This window comes from Lepidochelys olivacea (genome assembly GCF_965140295.1).
Source record: "Lepidochelys olivacea isolate rLepOli2 genome assembly, chromosome: 2".
NCBI lineage: Eukaryota > Metazoa > Chordata > Testudines > Cheloniidae > Lepidochelys > Lepidochelys olivacea.
Window position 1 is genome coordinate 3,215,710 of NC_140412.1, and position 15,339 is coordinate 3,231,048.

The following is a 15,339-nucleotide window of genomic DNA, read 5'->3' on the forward strand; positions in this document are numbered from 1 at the left end:
GCCGTCTGTGCACAGGTGTGGCCAGGTGTTGGGGGACTGTGCCTGTTGTTTCCGTGGCTGCAGGGCCCTTGCTGCGGCCTGCCCCTGTGCTCTGGGGGTGGGGGTGCGTGACAGACCCCAGGGCATTGCTCCTTTCAGGGTGCTCCTGGCTCCCCTCCCAGGTGCCAGCCTCGCTAAGGAGACACACAGCGACCTCTAGTGGTGCAATGATGTATTGGTCCCTGTTTTCCTCTGGCCTTGGTGCAGAGTGAGCCATCAGCGCCCTCAGGCCAGCCCCAGGCTCTCCTCGCCCCCGGGAAACAGCCCTTTCACCCCAGTGGGGAGAGCTGGGCTGGACCAAGGGGTGCTGCCACCCCGGGGGGGCTCCTGCACCATCTCGGAAAGCATCACGTGGCACGGAGCCACCAGGGCCCCCCTGGCATTCCTCAGGCAGCCTGTGGCCCCGATCCCCCCTGCCCGGCTCCTCCCCCGCTGATGGACACATCACTCGGACACTGGTGTTCTCCGCAGCCCCCGCCCTCTCTGGGGGACCCGTCCCAGGCTGCCGGCCCCGGCCATGGGTCTCTGCAGGCCCCAGGAGCTCTGAGCTCCTGCCTGGCCCCCCAGGCTGGTGCCCCCCTTGTTCCACGGTTCCCCCCTTCTCCTTCCCTGATTGCTCAGGCAGAGGGTACCTGGGTTGTCATGGGCCCTGCTCTTTATCTGGTGCCCTGTAGCCCAGCTCAGCCCGCCTTTGCCCGTCCGTGCCTGTGGCACACCAGGCTCCCAGCATGTAGGTGCTGCCCGACCCTTCTCCTGAGTGGGTCCTGGGGCTGCCAGCTGAGCTGCAGGCAGATCACAAGGGACTAGTGATGGCTGTTGCATTTCTCCACAAAGCTTGGCCTCTTCTTCTTCATGGTGTCTCCCTTCCGCCGGGAGCCCTGGGGCCTCCCCTCAGTCACGGCCTCAGGCCGGGGCGCCTCTCGCCAGTGCTCCCTGGAATGGGATCGGGGTGGCCTGGAACCGCTCCGAGGCTGCCGAGCGAGCCGGGCCCCTCGGTGCTCCTTTGACGCCACTGCCCTAGTTCTTCTGTCCAGCTCCCTCTGCCGGGCGGCCTGGAACAGCTTCTCCTGTGCTGCTGCCTTGGCCTCCCTGCGGGATCGTCTCTCAAAGGCCTCCACTATCCTCTGGACATGGCTCTCGGCCTGCAGCTTGGCAGCTGCAGCCTCAGTGGCAGAACAGGTGCCGGGCCGAGACTCGTTGGCGTGGCCTCCCCTCCGCCGGCCTGGTTCGGAGCCTGGGCCGCGTCTCTGGTGCTCACAGAAGAGCCAGGAGCACGTGCCCTGCGGGACGGTCGCTGCGTTCAGCTCCTCATGGCCAAGGCCCCTCGCCACAGGCTACGGCAGAGAGAGGGGGTCACGCAGTGCAGTGAGCGGGCATTGCGGGGCTCCGACCCCCAGGGCATCAGGTGCTGGGGGAGGGACTGGGACAACCATGGTCCACCTCATCTAGGTACACCCCACCTCCCCAGACCAGGACAGACCATGGTCCATCTCATCTGGGTGTCGTCCCCCCTCGGACCAGGACAGACCAGGGTCCATCTCATCTGCCCACGCTCCCCAGACCAGGACAGATGATGGCCTGGGCCCCCCTTCCCCAGACCAGGACAGACCATGGTCCATCTCATCTGGGTACCACCCCACCCCACCCCGGACCAGGACAGACCATGGTCCATCCTACCCCCTGCCATAGCAGGACAGCCCAATAGCCCATCAATCCTGGGACCCTGTCTCCCATGCCAGATGCTCTGTGCAAGTTGGACATTTGCCAGGTACATCTAACTGCAACGCTGCCATGGAGGGAAATGGTTTCCTGACGCCAGCTGGTGATCCGCCCTGAGGCCTGAGATCTCTTGTTGTGCCCACTGGGGAAGCTGCAGCTTAGCCACAGGAGTGACTAATCCTTTCCCCAACCCTGGAAATCGGAGTGGGGTGGAGAGACCTAGCAGGTCATCTGGGACAGCGGCTCCCAAACGGTGGCCTGCAGGGCACTGCTGGCAGCCCCCGGAGAGCGGCTGGGCACACTTGCATGGAGGCAAACGCTGTGGCCTGCTCCCTCTCCCAGCGCGAGCTCCCCACCCCCAAGCCGTCCGTTCTGACCAAGCCCTGAGCTGAGCCCTGTGGGGGCGGGGGGGTTAGACAGGGTCCAATCCTGCGCAACTTGCTCCATTTTCACCCCTTGCAGTCAAGGGTGGGTTCCCAGTGATGGGGGAGCAAGGGCCCTCTGCTGTGTAATAAAAGGGATGCCAGGGGCTGCCTTCTCTGCGTGCCCTTGTGACATTTCCCTGATAGACCGTGCACCCTTGTTCCTTGCCAGCGAGCCCGGCCTGCTAGCCTGGCTCCTGTTCCACCTCTGGCTGAGCGTCTGTCTACTGCCAGACAGGCTGGACGCAGCCGGCCAGTGGTGTTTGGTCCCAGTTCCCATCCCCCTCCCCGTAATCCCTGAAAATCCCCTGCTCTCCTGTGGGGGGGCACTGTGCCTGGCTTGCCAAAGCCCTGGGCCACGGCCAGGGGGATTCGCTTTGAGGGGGAAGGTGGGCAAGGCTGATGGAAGCGGCTAGTCCCTGCCTCTGGGGCTGGGCTGGTCCCTCCGGAGTCTCCAGGCCTTTGTCTGGGCTGGTTTTCAATGGCCTAGGCAATGCGGCTCGAGGCTGCTCCCCACACGTAGCCCCTCCGTTCTGCCAGGCTGGTGGATCTCCTCCCTGCAGCTCAGCCAGGGGCTAGCACCAGCCTGACGGGGAGCCCTGACCTCGTGACCTGGGCTCACAATGCCACCACGCTGGCTACTGACAGCAGGACTATTGCACCGCACAGGGGCCTCTCTCTCCCCCTTCCCTTGCTGTTCAGCCTCCAGGCCCCTCCTCACCTGGCAGCGCGGGGGGTTTCCTGCTTCCCATTTCCCTCTCCTGCTGCCCCACTCTGCAGGCTGTTTGCGGCTCCCTGGGTCCCCGTCCCGCTCCAGCCTCCTCCAGGTCCCACCCTCTTTCTGATCCAAGTTCCTGTAGCTCTCACAGGCATAGAACCAGCCTGGGACAACCGGGCTTGGGGCCCTGTGGGTCTCTGGCCCCGGACAAAGCGAAGGCTCCTCAGCCATGGATTGCTCCAGCCATTTCTGGACCTCGGAGAGCCTCTGCCGGAGCTGCCTCTGCGAGGGTGCTGCTGACCTCGCCCTCCTGCTGGGGGCGCTCTCCTCTTCCCGTGGGGCCCAGCTGTTCTCGTAGGTGGCCTCCTCCCCAGGCCAGGCCTGCAGGCTCTGGTTAAACCGCTGGCAGGCCGTACAGCTCTGGAGATGAGCAATCACGCAGTGCGGCAGTATCCGGGGTGGCCCGCCTGCCTCCAGGCAAGGTCTGCTGCACCCCCTCCCATGGGCAGGCTCTTCCCACCCCGGCCCTGCTGCTGTCCTGTCCCCTGGCTGGAACGGCCCCAGGCTCTGATCGAAGGCTGCGGGGTCGGGGGCATCTCCAGAACTGGGCAGCCGCTGGAGGCCTCCGCTGTCCCTCCTCCTGTTCCTCTGTCTGGTGTGACTGCGTCTGGGCCTTCCACCCTGGTCCTGGGGGGCCAAACCACCCTGCTGGGCTCCGTCTCTCTGATGCGCCAGCTGCCCCTCTCTGTCTGTGCTGCTGTGGGCCCTCCTCCTGCTGGCAGCCTCCGTCCCTGGCTCATCACCCAGGAGCTCCTCGTTCGCGTAGGTACTGGAGTCACCCCGGGCAGGGCAGGGCGGTGCGGGGGCCTCTTCACAAGCTTTGAGCTTCTCGTAGAAGAAGGTGTCGAGCTTCTCAGCAGCGTTGCACTCAAACACGGAGGCCCTCTCGATGCCCGTGCCCGCGGAGGAGTGCAGGTAGACGCTGGGGTACGGCCGCAGCAGGCGAGTCCCGGTGCCTGGCCGCGGGCTCCGTTGGATTGTCTCTCGAGAGCTCCGGAGGTGGCTGTCCTCAGCAGTGGGTGGGCGCCCGTGCTCCCTGGTCTCGTAGGATAGGACACGGGGTGTGCCTGGCTTTGCCGTGCCAGGCTGGTTCAGCTCACAGCCACGGATGGAGTTCGACAGATCTGAAACAATCCCAGAAAGGAGAGTAAAATCCAAAACAAGCAAGGCAGGGTAATTGCCCTCCGCCCTCTTCTAGTGCCTTCCCTGGGAGGGGAAACTGAGGCCTGCCTGGGGCTGTGACACACAGCTTGCTCAGGGTTTGAGCTGGGCAGGGCTCCTAATTCCCAGCCTCCTGCTCCTACCATTGGTCTGAACTCCCGCAACCCAGAGCACGTCAAGTGATGGGGCATACAACAGACAGTCTGCTCCCACAGGGGGCTGTCCAGCAGGACTTGCATTTGCGACTGGTGTAATTGGGTTCTGTTTCCTGGTCCTGCCATCATCGAGTACGTGTGTGCTTTCTCCCCCTTCCCCACACATGACTCTGTGTCTGTGTGTGTGTGTATACAACGTGACCTTTCTCTCTTCCCCGCCCCCAGGACATTACACTCTGTGTGTGCATCATGCATCTCTCTCCCCCCCCTCGGGCATTACACTTTGACGGACATGGTTGAATTTGTAGTAGAAATGGGACCAAAGGTTCCCATTGGGTTGGGTCACAGACTCAAACACTGCAGCAGGGACCGTTCCCAGATTGTTACTGGAACCCAGATCGGTGAGCCCTGGAGCTGAAAGTGAGTAGAGCGGGGTAATGGGCAGTGTTCCCTCTAATTTTTGACAGTCCGTGTGCGCAAAAAATTTCTTCTGTGTAAATTGTTGTGCGCACGGTGTTTTGCCGTGTGCGCAGGGTTTAGGATCTGTGTGCACACGCGCCCAGCTTAGAGGGAACAGTGGCAATGGGTCTTCTTGGGGCACACAGCAGCACCCACATCTGTTTGGCTGGTGGTCAGTTTCCCTACCTCACTCGGCCCCACATCCTGCCCCAGGCTGTTTCCCAGCTGAAGCAGCAGCAAGGCTGAGGCTGAAAGGGCAGCAGGAAGGAACGTGCCTCGGAGAAGTGGGCCCACGTGTTCAGTGCTCTCAGCCCATCCACACATCCCCACGGGCAGGCAGAACCCCTGCGGTTATTGTCAAGGGTCTTTTCCCAGCATTCTCCCCGGTCCTTACCAGAGATGATGGAGGCAATGGAGATCTCAGAGCAGGCTCCGTGGCCATCCCCTGACCAAAAGCCTCTCTTGGTGGCGTCATTTATATAGTCCGGGTCGGTCTCCCAATCATCGGCTTCATCTTCACAGGAAGGAAGGAGCCCAGACCTGTCTATTCTTCCGTGGTGCCCTCCTCTCCTGCAGGCATGAGGGGATGCGCCCCATGCTGGCCCAGCCTGGGCCATGTCTGGGGGCTGGGCCAGATCTCTCTGACAGTGCGTGCTGAAAGGTGGAGGCCTGCTGGCCCGGAGATCCTGCGCTACGGGATGTCTCCGGGGGCCGCCAGCTCCGCGGGCTATGGAGTCTCCCCACTGTGATGTCAGCAGAATGCCCCCATGCTCTGGTGGTTCCCCCGTCCTTCCGAGAATCCGCCTGCAAAGCATTCTGGGTGGTGAGTGCCAGCTGCCCTGCCTAAAGGTGATGGGTGCTGTGAGCCGTCAGTACCTCGGGGAATTTGGCTCAGGAAGGCTTAGCAGAGTCAGGCCGGATCAGCGTCTGGATGGGAGACCACCAGAAAAACCAAGGGGGCTGAAGGACTTAATGGCTATTCTCCTGAGATGGTGCTGAGCCCGGTGCTGGACTGCAGGGGAGGGTGTGGATGATTTTAGGGCGGGAGGCTCCCTCGCCTTGCAGTCAGTGCTGACCCCAATGCCCCAGCACAGCGCTTGGGGTGCTCAGTAGGAGGCGCTCTCCCCAATGAATTTGCACTGATCCTAGTGCCCCAGTGTGCGGCTGGCGTTGGCGGTTCAGTGTGGAATTCCCATTGGTACAACACTTTGAACACGTGAATTGCTGTCAGTGTTAATAAATAAGGAGAGATGAGGCCACGTTCCAACTCCATTCTAGCTCTCCCTAGGTTTGCAGCCAGGATGTGCTCTGTGTCCCGAGCTGCTGGGGAGCGTTACTGGGTGCTGGCAAACAGTCTGTGCATAAAGAGCAGGGAGAAGCAACGTGGAAACAGCCCTACCTGGCCAGGTGTAACACAGAGGAGAGTGTGTGCACGTGTTTCAGGGGGGTAATTCTCCATCGAGAACAAGTCTGAAACTGAAGCAGGACAAAATGTCACTGTGAGGATCTTTAGGGCAGGGGAGAGAGCAGGCAGGGAGGGTGTGGAGAGCCCTCCTTGGGCGTGGGGTTACTCAAGGCTGGAGTGGGGGGACGGACACTGTGGCAAGCTGCTGATGGAACCACTGTGCAGGAGAGAGAACCTGCTCCCAGGCTCCATTTGCAGACAATGCAGACTCCCCTGGATTGCACTGGGTGTTGGAGCCAGCCCTCACTACCCGCAGAGGTGCTCTCCAAGCTGAGTGTCTGTGACTAGTCAGGATGAAAATAAGCCGACGTAAGCCTTGGTTGGAAAAGGCAGGATCTGTGATGCAGAGACTCCAGGAGAAGCTGGGTTTTCGCTCTATCCGCGGCTGCCTTTTCGGAGCTAGAACTGGAAACTGCCTCGGGGGGACACATCCAGGAGACATGGCTATTCCCCAAGTCCCAACTAAGTTCATGGGACCCTAAGGAGAACTAACAGTTGCTACACCTCCTGGCTATTCACTTGTGTGTTTCAGATCTGAAGCCCCTCCATGGCTGGAGTCAGACAGTGCAGAGAACTATTGATGTTATTCTTCCATCCACCTAATATCCAAAACCGAGAACTGCTGCTCTCTGGCACATTTACTGCATAGGGAGTTGTGCTGAAAGACGCTGGGGGGTCCTAGGGGCTCTATGGAGTATGTTTGCTAATGGGTTTTACAAAGCCGTGTTCCTAGAAATACTCGCAGGAAAGTAAAGGGGGGACGTCAATGGCAGCAGCTCTTTTGGTTTGGACTGAACCTTCCCCTGGAGCTCTCACAACAGCCATGGTCGCACCTGTCCAATGCATCAGCACCAGCTGTCCTCGCCCTTCCTGACCTGCCTTGGCTAAGCTGCTGCCCCATCCTCTGACTCTCCCGGCTTTTCCTTTCTGCCCTTTCCTTTCTTGTCTCCTTTCCTCTGTCTGCTTCTGGGTTTGCTCCCCCTCCTGCCTCTTCCCCGTTCCCTATCCAGCTCTCTCCTCCTCCCCAGCTCCAGCGCGGCTCCTAGTTGTTCTTCTCGGCTGTGTTTCTACCAGTGATCACAGCATGTCTCTGGCTGGCCGTCCTGCCCCACTACCTCCACTTTGGGCCCCCCTTCCCCCTTGCCTGCTAGTCTGAGCCCTCCCCAGCTGTCTGGGCTTTCTTCTTCCTTCCATCCCTCACCCAGGGACTGGTTTCCCTACCCCCCTGCAGTGGCGGTTTCTCTCGTACTCCCTGTGTGAGGTCATGAACACTGCAGGGAGCAGCATTATGTAGCCCCAACTGTGGGGGGAAAGTAGGAGAATATAGGTCAGGATCCAGCATGAGCAACAGTCATGCCCTGCCCTTGGGCACCCCCCACCGGCGGGAATCTCTTTGCTAGGGCATGCAAGCCAGGGGGAAACTGGCTAGGCAAGGGCCATTGGCTGAAGCAAAAGATATGTGGCCAGCACCCACCACTAGGGCTCTGGAGAGGAGCATTTCTGGGAAAGGGAAGAGTAAAAAAGTCAATGACATTTTACATGAATTTATCCAGGTATCAAAGGGGTGGAAATGTACCATGGTTTGTGAATAGGATTTTTCTATTTCTTTTTCTTTTACCGAAGTAGCAACAATTAACCTAGAGCCATCAATGCAACACAAAGTAAAAGCTAGAGATACTCTTGCAAGGGAGAAAAATCAACCCTCCAGGCAGACTGAAGACTGAAACGAAGGCTGTGGAAATGTGGGAAGAAAACATTGCACTGAAAGGAGCAAAGCTCTTGGTCTAACTCCATGAGAGCCTGGGGTCAGGGAAAGGAGAGAATGTGCCGGGAACGGGTTCAGCTGGTGCCTCGTGCTAGGATCCAGTGGATCCCATTAAAAAGCAGATGCTGGCTAGAGTATTTTTTCTGAGACTGGTCCAGTCCCACTTATATGAGGGGAATGTCCAGGTTGGTGAGATCACTCAGGCCTCCTGCTGTGGTGTGAGCCGTGTTCTCCATTCGAAGGGCTCCCATTGGAGTCACTTGGAGCAGGATTGGGCCCTGGGTATAAGTGTAAATATGGGGGGTAGTGACATCCGTCAATGGCACCAACTCTACATAGGCAGGCGGCATTCGAATGGCAGCCGGAGCCTGAGCTGAGGGCTATAGGGGCCCTGGCCCAGATGGCCTGGAAAACCCCGCTGGCCCTTTATGAAGGCAGGGCGGCCTGGGACCCTTGATGCAGGTGGGTCAGGACTCTGAGCTGGGTGGATCAGGAAACCCAGCTGGAGACGTGATGTGAAGGAGACGGGGCCCCTGCCCAGGCCCCAATGTGGAAGGGATAGGGCCCCCAGCTAGGCCTTGAGACAGGGGGAGATGGGGGCACTGTCCAGGCCTCGAGATGAGGGGAGACGGGGACCCCAGCCAGGGCCCGAGGCGGGAGGAGATGGGGACACTGTCCAGGCCCTGAGACGGGGGAAGATGGGGACACTGTCCAGGCCCAGAGGCGGGGGGAGATGGGGCCCCTGACCAGGCTCCAAGGCAGGGGGAGATGGGGATACAGAGGAGGCTCCGAGGCAGGCAGGGGGAGATGGGCCCCCCGGCCAGGCTCCGAGGCGGGGGGAGATGGGGACACTGTGGAGGCCCCTAGGTGGGTGGGGGGAGATGGGGCCCCCGGCCAGGCCCCAAGGCGGGAGGGAAATGGGAGCCCCGGCCAGGCCCGGAGGGGGGGAGATAGGGCCCCGGCCAGGTTCCGAGGCGGGGGAGATGGGAACACTGTGGAGGCCCCAAGATGGGACTTGGGGGGGATGGGGCCCCCGGCCAAGCTCCAAGGCGGGGGGGGGAGATGGGGGCCCCCGGCCAGGCTCCGAGGTGGGGGGAGATGGGGACACTGTGGAGGCCCCTAGGTGGGTGGAGGGAGATGGGGCCCCTGGCCAGGCCCCAAGGCGGGAGGGAAATGGGGGCCCCGGCCAGGCCCGGAGGGGGGGAGATAGGGCCCCGGCCAGGTTCCGAGGTGGGGGAGATGGGGACACTGTGGAGGCCCCAAGATGGGGCTTGGGGGGGATGGGGCCCCCGGCCAAGCTCCAAGGCGGGGGGGGGAGATGGGGGCCCCCGGCCAGGCTCCGAGGTGGGGGGAGATGGGGACACTGTGGAGGCCCCTAGGTGGGTGGGGGGAGATGGGGCCCCTGGCCAGGCCCCAAGGCGGGAGGGAAATGGGGGCCCCGGCCAGGCCCGGAGGGGGGGAGATAGGGCCCCGGCCAGGTTCCGAGGTGGGGGAGATGGGGACACTGTGGAGGCCCCAAGATGGGGCTTGGGGGGGATGGGGCCCCCGGCCAAGCTCCAAGGCGGGGGGGGGAGATGGGGGCCCCCGGCCAGGCTCCGAGGTGGGGGGAGATGGGGACACTGTGGAGGCCCCTAGGTGGGTGGAGGGAGATGGGGCCCCCGGCCAGGCCCCAAGGCGGGAGGGAAATGGGGGCCCCGGCCAGGCCCGGAGGGGGTGGAGATAGGGCCCTGGCCAGGTTCCGAGGCGGGGGAGATGGGGACACTGTGGAGGCCCCTAGGTGGGTGGAGGGAGATGGGGCCCCCGGCCAGGCCCCAAGGCGGGAGGGAAATGGGGGCCCCGGCCAGGCCCGGAGGGGGTGGAGATAGGGCCCTGGCCAGGTTCCGAGGCGGGGGAGATGGGGACACTGTGGAGGCCCCAAGATGGGGCTTGGGGGGGATGGGGCCCCCGGCCAAGCTCCAAGGCGGGGGGGGGAGATGGGGGCCCCCGGCCAGGCTCCGAGGTGGGGGGAGATGGGGACACTGTGGAGGCCCCGAGGCCGGGGCGGGGGGAAGAGATGGGGCCCCCAGCCAGGCCCCGAGGCTTTTCACTAAGTCGCCCCCAGCCCCGCCCTTTGTCCCTCCTGGCCCCACCCCCTACCGGCGGGGGCGGGGCCGCGCTCCCTTGGCCCCGCCCCCCGGCTTCTCGCCCACACTCGACATGGCGCCGCCGGCGTCTGCCCTGAGCCGCCCAGTTCCGGCGGGAGCTCCGCCCAGAGCGGAAGTGTGGATGGTTGCTATGGCGAGGCGCTGTGGCGACCCGCCCCTACCGGGGAGAGAGCCGGAGAGCGATCCGGCTCCTGCCGACGGCGGCGGGTGAGTGCAGCCGGGAGCGGGAGCGTCCCCGGGGCAGGGGGCAGGGGGCCTGGGGCCTGTGCTTGGGGCGGGGCTGTGGAGGGGGCGGGGGGGCCTGTGATGGGGGGCTGTGGCGGGGGCGGGGGGGCCTGTGATGGGGGGGCTGTGGAGGGGGCGGGGGGGCCTGTGCTTGGGGGGCTGTGGCGGGGGGTCCTATCATGGGTCAGTTGGGCTATGGAGGCGGTGGGGGTACCATGGCATGATGGGTATGGAGGGGGTGGGGGGGCCTGTGCTTGGGGGGCTGTGGCGGGGGGGCCTATCATGGGTCAGTTGGGCTATGGAGGCGGTGGGGGTACCATGGCATGATGGGTATGGAGGGGGTGGGGGGGCCTGTGCTTGGGGGGCTGTGGCCGGGGGGCCTATCATGGGTCAGTTGGGCTATGGAGGGGGTGGGGGTACCATGGCATGATGGGTATGGAGGGGGTGGGGGTATGATGAGGACAGGGGTCTCATGGCAGGGGCCACCATTACCAGTGTAAGCTATTCCCAGATAAGCTATTCCCAGCAGGACAGTGGGGTGGGAGGAGGTATTGTTTCATATTCTCTGTGTATATATAAAGTCTGCTGCAGTTTCCACGGTATGCATCCGATGAAGTGAGCTGTAGCTCACGAAAGCTCATTCTCAAATAAATTGGTTAGTCTCTAAGGTGCCACAAGTACTCCTTTTCTTTTTGCGAATACAGACTCACACGGCTGCTACTCTGAAACCTGTCATTACCAGTGTCTAAAGCGGGGTAGGCGACCTATGGCACGCGTGTTGAAGGCGGCACGCAAGCTGGTTTTCAGGGGCACTCACACTGCCCAGGTCCTGGCCACTTGTCCGGTGGTCTCTGCTTTTTAATTTCATTTTAAATGAAGCTTCTTAAACATTTTAAAAACCTTATTTACTTTACATACAACAATCGTTCAGTTATATATTATAGACTTATAGAAAGAGACCTTCTAAAAACGTTAAAATGTATTCCTGGCACGCGAAACCTTAAATTAGAGTGAATAAATGGAGACTCGGCACCCCACTTCTGAAAGGTTGCTGACCCCTGGTCTAAAGTGACACTTGAAATGCTGGTGGCACTGTTATTTCCCTCATTTCACTGTGTCCTGACACTTCTGGCAGGCGGGGTCGAGGGGAGCCCAGTTGGTCTTGATCCGAGTAAGCAAAGAAGAGAATTCCTATAGACTGAAAATGTAGCAGATATTTCTTCTCCCCATTTTTCCATATCTCAGGAACAGCAGGAGAGGGTTTTTGCCCAGCTTGGGAAACTACAGCTGGAGCAGAGAAATGTTCTGCAGGTGAGAACGTGGGGAAGGGAGGGTGATGGCTATTCATGTATTATTTCATGTTTATGTTCTGGTGGCCCCAGTCAGGATCTGGGTGCTGTGTAAACACGTAAGTGACGAGGAGCTTACAATCTAATAGGATGTCATACAAAATGTAATGGACAGGCAACACGGAAGATAGACACAGAACGTGGTTAGTTGTTAATTTTCCCAGCTCCATTCTTCTGTTCAGGTGCTTCACCCAACTTGCTTTAGCAAGCTTAGTAACCGTGCCCTACTTCCACTCTGCCCATCATATTCTATTTGAATTCCACCACTTTTGTGTCATTTCAATGCCTTTTGCAATACTTTTCTTGCACTTCCCTCCCAGGGTCCTTTCCTTTCCTGATTAGAATGCAAGGCCCCCCAGCCATGTTTTTCCAGTTCAATCCAGTTAGTTGATCTGGTCATAGTGGGGCCTGTGAAGGCCTGTTCCCTTCCTGCTCCATTGCCAATGCCTCTGTGGAACATAGGAATTGCCAGACTGGATCAGATTGCTGGTCCATCTAGCCCAGTATCTTGTCTCTCAAAGTGGCCAACACCAGATGCTACAGAGGAAGGTTTAAGAAGTCCCAGAGTAAGCAGATATGGGTTAATCTGCTCCTTGTGAAGGTCTTATCCAAATCACTAATAGTTAGAGATTAGTTTAAGTCCCGAAGAAGGAGGTTTAATATACCTTCCAAAATGCTTGTTAACGAGAATATCCAGGGTTATAATATTGAATACTATCCAATAAACGTCCAGCCTTTTTTGAACCTTGTGAAGTTCTTGGCTTCAGTGACATAATTTCACGAGTTCCACGTCTAATTACATGTTGTGTATAAAAATATTTCCTTTTGTCAGTTAGAATTTGCCACCTTTTAACTTAATTGTGTGCCCTGTTCTTGTGTTAGAAAACAGGGAGGGAGAAGAGAGTTCTTGATCTGTGTTCTCTAGGCCATTCATTAGTTTGTATACTTTTATCATGTTCTTATTTGCCTGGTTGGGAATCCATGGAAATGTGGCTGGCTTGGTCTCTCTACCCCACTGCTTCTCCTCCTCCTCTAATATCCATCTTCTCAGGGTGGGGACTGTACCTTTCTCTATCTTCTGAACCAGGACAGGTGCATTGTTAGTCAGTGTTAGTGACTAACAGCTTGATGTACATAACCTGAATTTACTTAGTACAAAGTGCATCATATTTATATGGCACACGTTGGAGAACAAGATTTTCCCTAGGTGCAGAGCAATACTAAGGGTTTTTCTACACGCAGTTTTTTTGTACGCTCTAGTAACTGATGTAGTTAAATCAATTCAACCTCCTAGTGTAGATGCAGTTATACAGGCATAGATGTAAATTACAGAAATAAGCAATAGTGATATAAACACCTCTATGCCGGAATGATCCTCATGTCCATGCTAGGGGGTTACACCGTTAAATTGGTACAAAACCCCAATGCTACTGCTCTCCTCCAGTCCTGTGCATCCTACTTCTGCTGATCCTATTAATTAGCTGATGTCTGGAAGCTCATTTGAGGCTGGAAAGAGCAATGTAAGTGCTAAGTACTATTAAGTATTATGATGCTAATGGGATTCACATGCATACATCGGCATGTGTGATCAGCTTCCTTCTCCTGGGTGTAGCATAGCCCTGAAATAGGTGGCTCACCAGGAAATGTGTTAATGAGCGACAAAGTAGACTGCAAAATGCTAAAACCAGTTTTCTTCATAAAACTGGATCTGTATAGCATTTGGCCTAGTTCTGGAGAACAGCAAAATAATCCCCGAATTTTCACCCTTTGTTGTTCTCCATGTTGTTCTGCTCTGGAGGCTGTTTGTTAATTTTTCTAGCACATATTGCCATGGCAATGAGGCTTGTGGTAAGTACTCGAGCTCTCTGAGAAATCACTAAACTGGTTCTCGTCAGTGCATGACAAGTCAGGTCCATGGCCAGTGAGGATTATGGGCTGGACTATATTTACTATCACTTCGGTGGCGTATAGATTGCAGTGCAAAATGTGTTAACCTAAGTAACTGGATTACCTCTGTTTTAAACTCCACAGAGCTTTTTAAAAAGGATTTTACAGCTATGAATTTCCTCCTCACCCTGAAATTTCTGGTTCTTTGCCAGAGAGTTTCTGATAACATTTTTGACACGATTTATTAGAACTGCCACTCCCTGGGCTTTGAACTTTAAAAGCCCGGGTTGCATGTCTCTATTTGTGTCCCATCAAATAACGCTTTTCTTCAATTGAGGAATGTTATCTTGTGGATAAAGAGAGGTTTCAGAGTAACAGCCGTGTTAGTCTGTAATCGCAAAAAGAAAAGGAGTACTTGTGGCACCTTAGAGACTAACCAATTTATTTGAGCATGAGCTTTCGTGAGCTACAGCTCACTTGAAGTGGGCTGTAGCTCACGAAAGCTCATGCTCAAATAAATTGGTTAGTCTCTAAGCTGCCACAAGTACTCCTTTTCATCTTGTGGATAAAGGCAGACGACTTGGAGTCAGAGTTGAGTTCTCATAGGGTCATAGACTGTAAGGTCAGAAGGGACCATCATGATCATCTAGTCCAGAGGTTCTCAAACTGGGGGTTGTGAGGTTATTACATGGGGGGTCGTGAGCTGTCACCCTCCACCCCCAAACCCCACTTTGCCTCCAGCATTTATAATAGTGCTAAATATAAAAAAAAAGTGTTTTACATTTATAAGGAAGGGGGTCGCACTCAGAGGCTTGCTGTGTGAAAGGGGTCATCAGTCCAAAAGTTTGAGAACCACTGATCTAGTCTGACCTCCTGCACACTGCAGGCCACAGAACCTCACCCACCCATTCCTGGAATAGATCCCTAACCTCTGGCTGAGTTCCTGAAGTCCTCAAATCATGACTGAAAGACTTCAAGTTACAGAGAATCCACCATTTACACTAGTTTAAACCTGCAAGTGACCTGCGCCCCATGCTGCAGAAGAAGGCGAAACCCTCCCAGGGTCTCTGCCAATCTTACCTGGGCAAAAATTCTTTCCCGACCCCAAATATGGTGATCAATTAGACCCTGAGCATGTGGGCAAGATCCATCAGCCCGACACCTGGGAAAGAATTCTCTGTAATAACTCAGAGCCCTCCCCAGCTAGTGTCCCATCCCCGGCCATTGCAAATATTTGCTGCTAGCAGTCGCAGATTAGCTACGTGCTATTGTACGCAGTCTCATCACAACACGCCCTCCATAAACTTATCAAGCTCAGCCTTGAAGCCAGTTAAGTTCTTTTCCTGACTCCACAACATATTGCCTCTGGGAACTTGGACAAGTCCCTTGATTTTTACATGTTTGTGTCCTCTTCTGTAAAATACCTGCCTCCCAGGCATGTTGTGCCGATGAATGTTTGGAAAGCAATTGGGGGCGTAACATTCTATATAATTACGCTCAAGTGCTGGTTGGGTTTGGTAGGATTGCTCAATGTGGGGGCTGTTATTGTTCATCTGGTCAGCACTAAGGCAGTCCCAAAGCGTGATGTACTTGTTGCACAATGGTACTCTTACGCTTGGATGAATAAGGACTGGCTTCACAGAAAGCTGTAGTACGAGGATATTAGATTTCAGTAAATCATGGGAAATTACGACATGTATGACCAAATTCTGCTTCCGCTCCTCACTGCGGGAGTGACAGAGTTATAAGGGTGATAGTGGGGAACAAGGAG

The 15,339-nt window shown here is 57.2% G+C and overlaps 1 protein-coding gene across 4 annotated transcripts in view; it reads left to right on the forward strand.

Annotated features, from left to right (window-relative positions):
* The first annotated feature begins 10,247 nt into the window (after positions 1 to 10,247).
* The window catches only part of PPP1R16A (protein phosphatase 1 regulatory subunit 16A), an 83,154-nt gene continuing 78,062 nt past the window's right edge, over positions 10,248 to 15,339 (forward strand). For all 4 annotated transcript variants that reach the window (XM_084621900.1, XM_084621899.1, XM_084621903.1 and 1 more), the window contains exon 1: positions 10,248 to 10,314. The gene's annotated coding sequence lies outside the window, so the exon portion shown is untranslated. The remainder of the gene's footprint in view (positions 10,315 to 15,339) is intronic.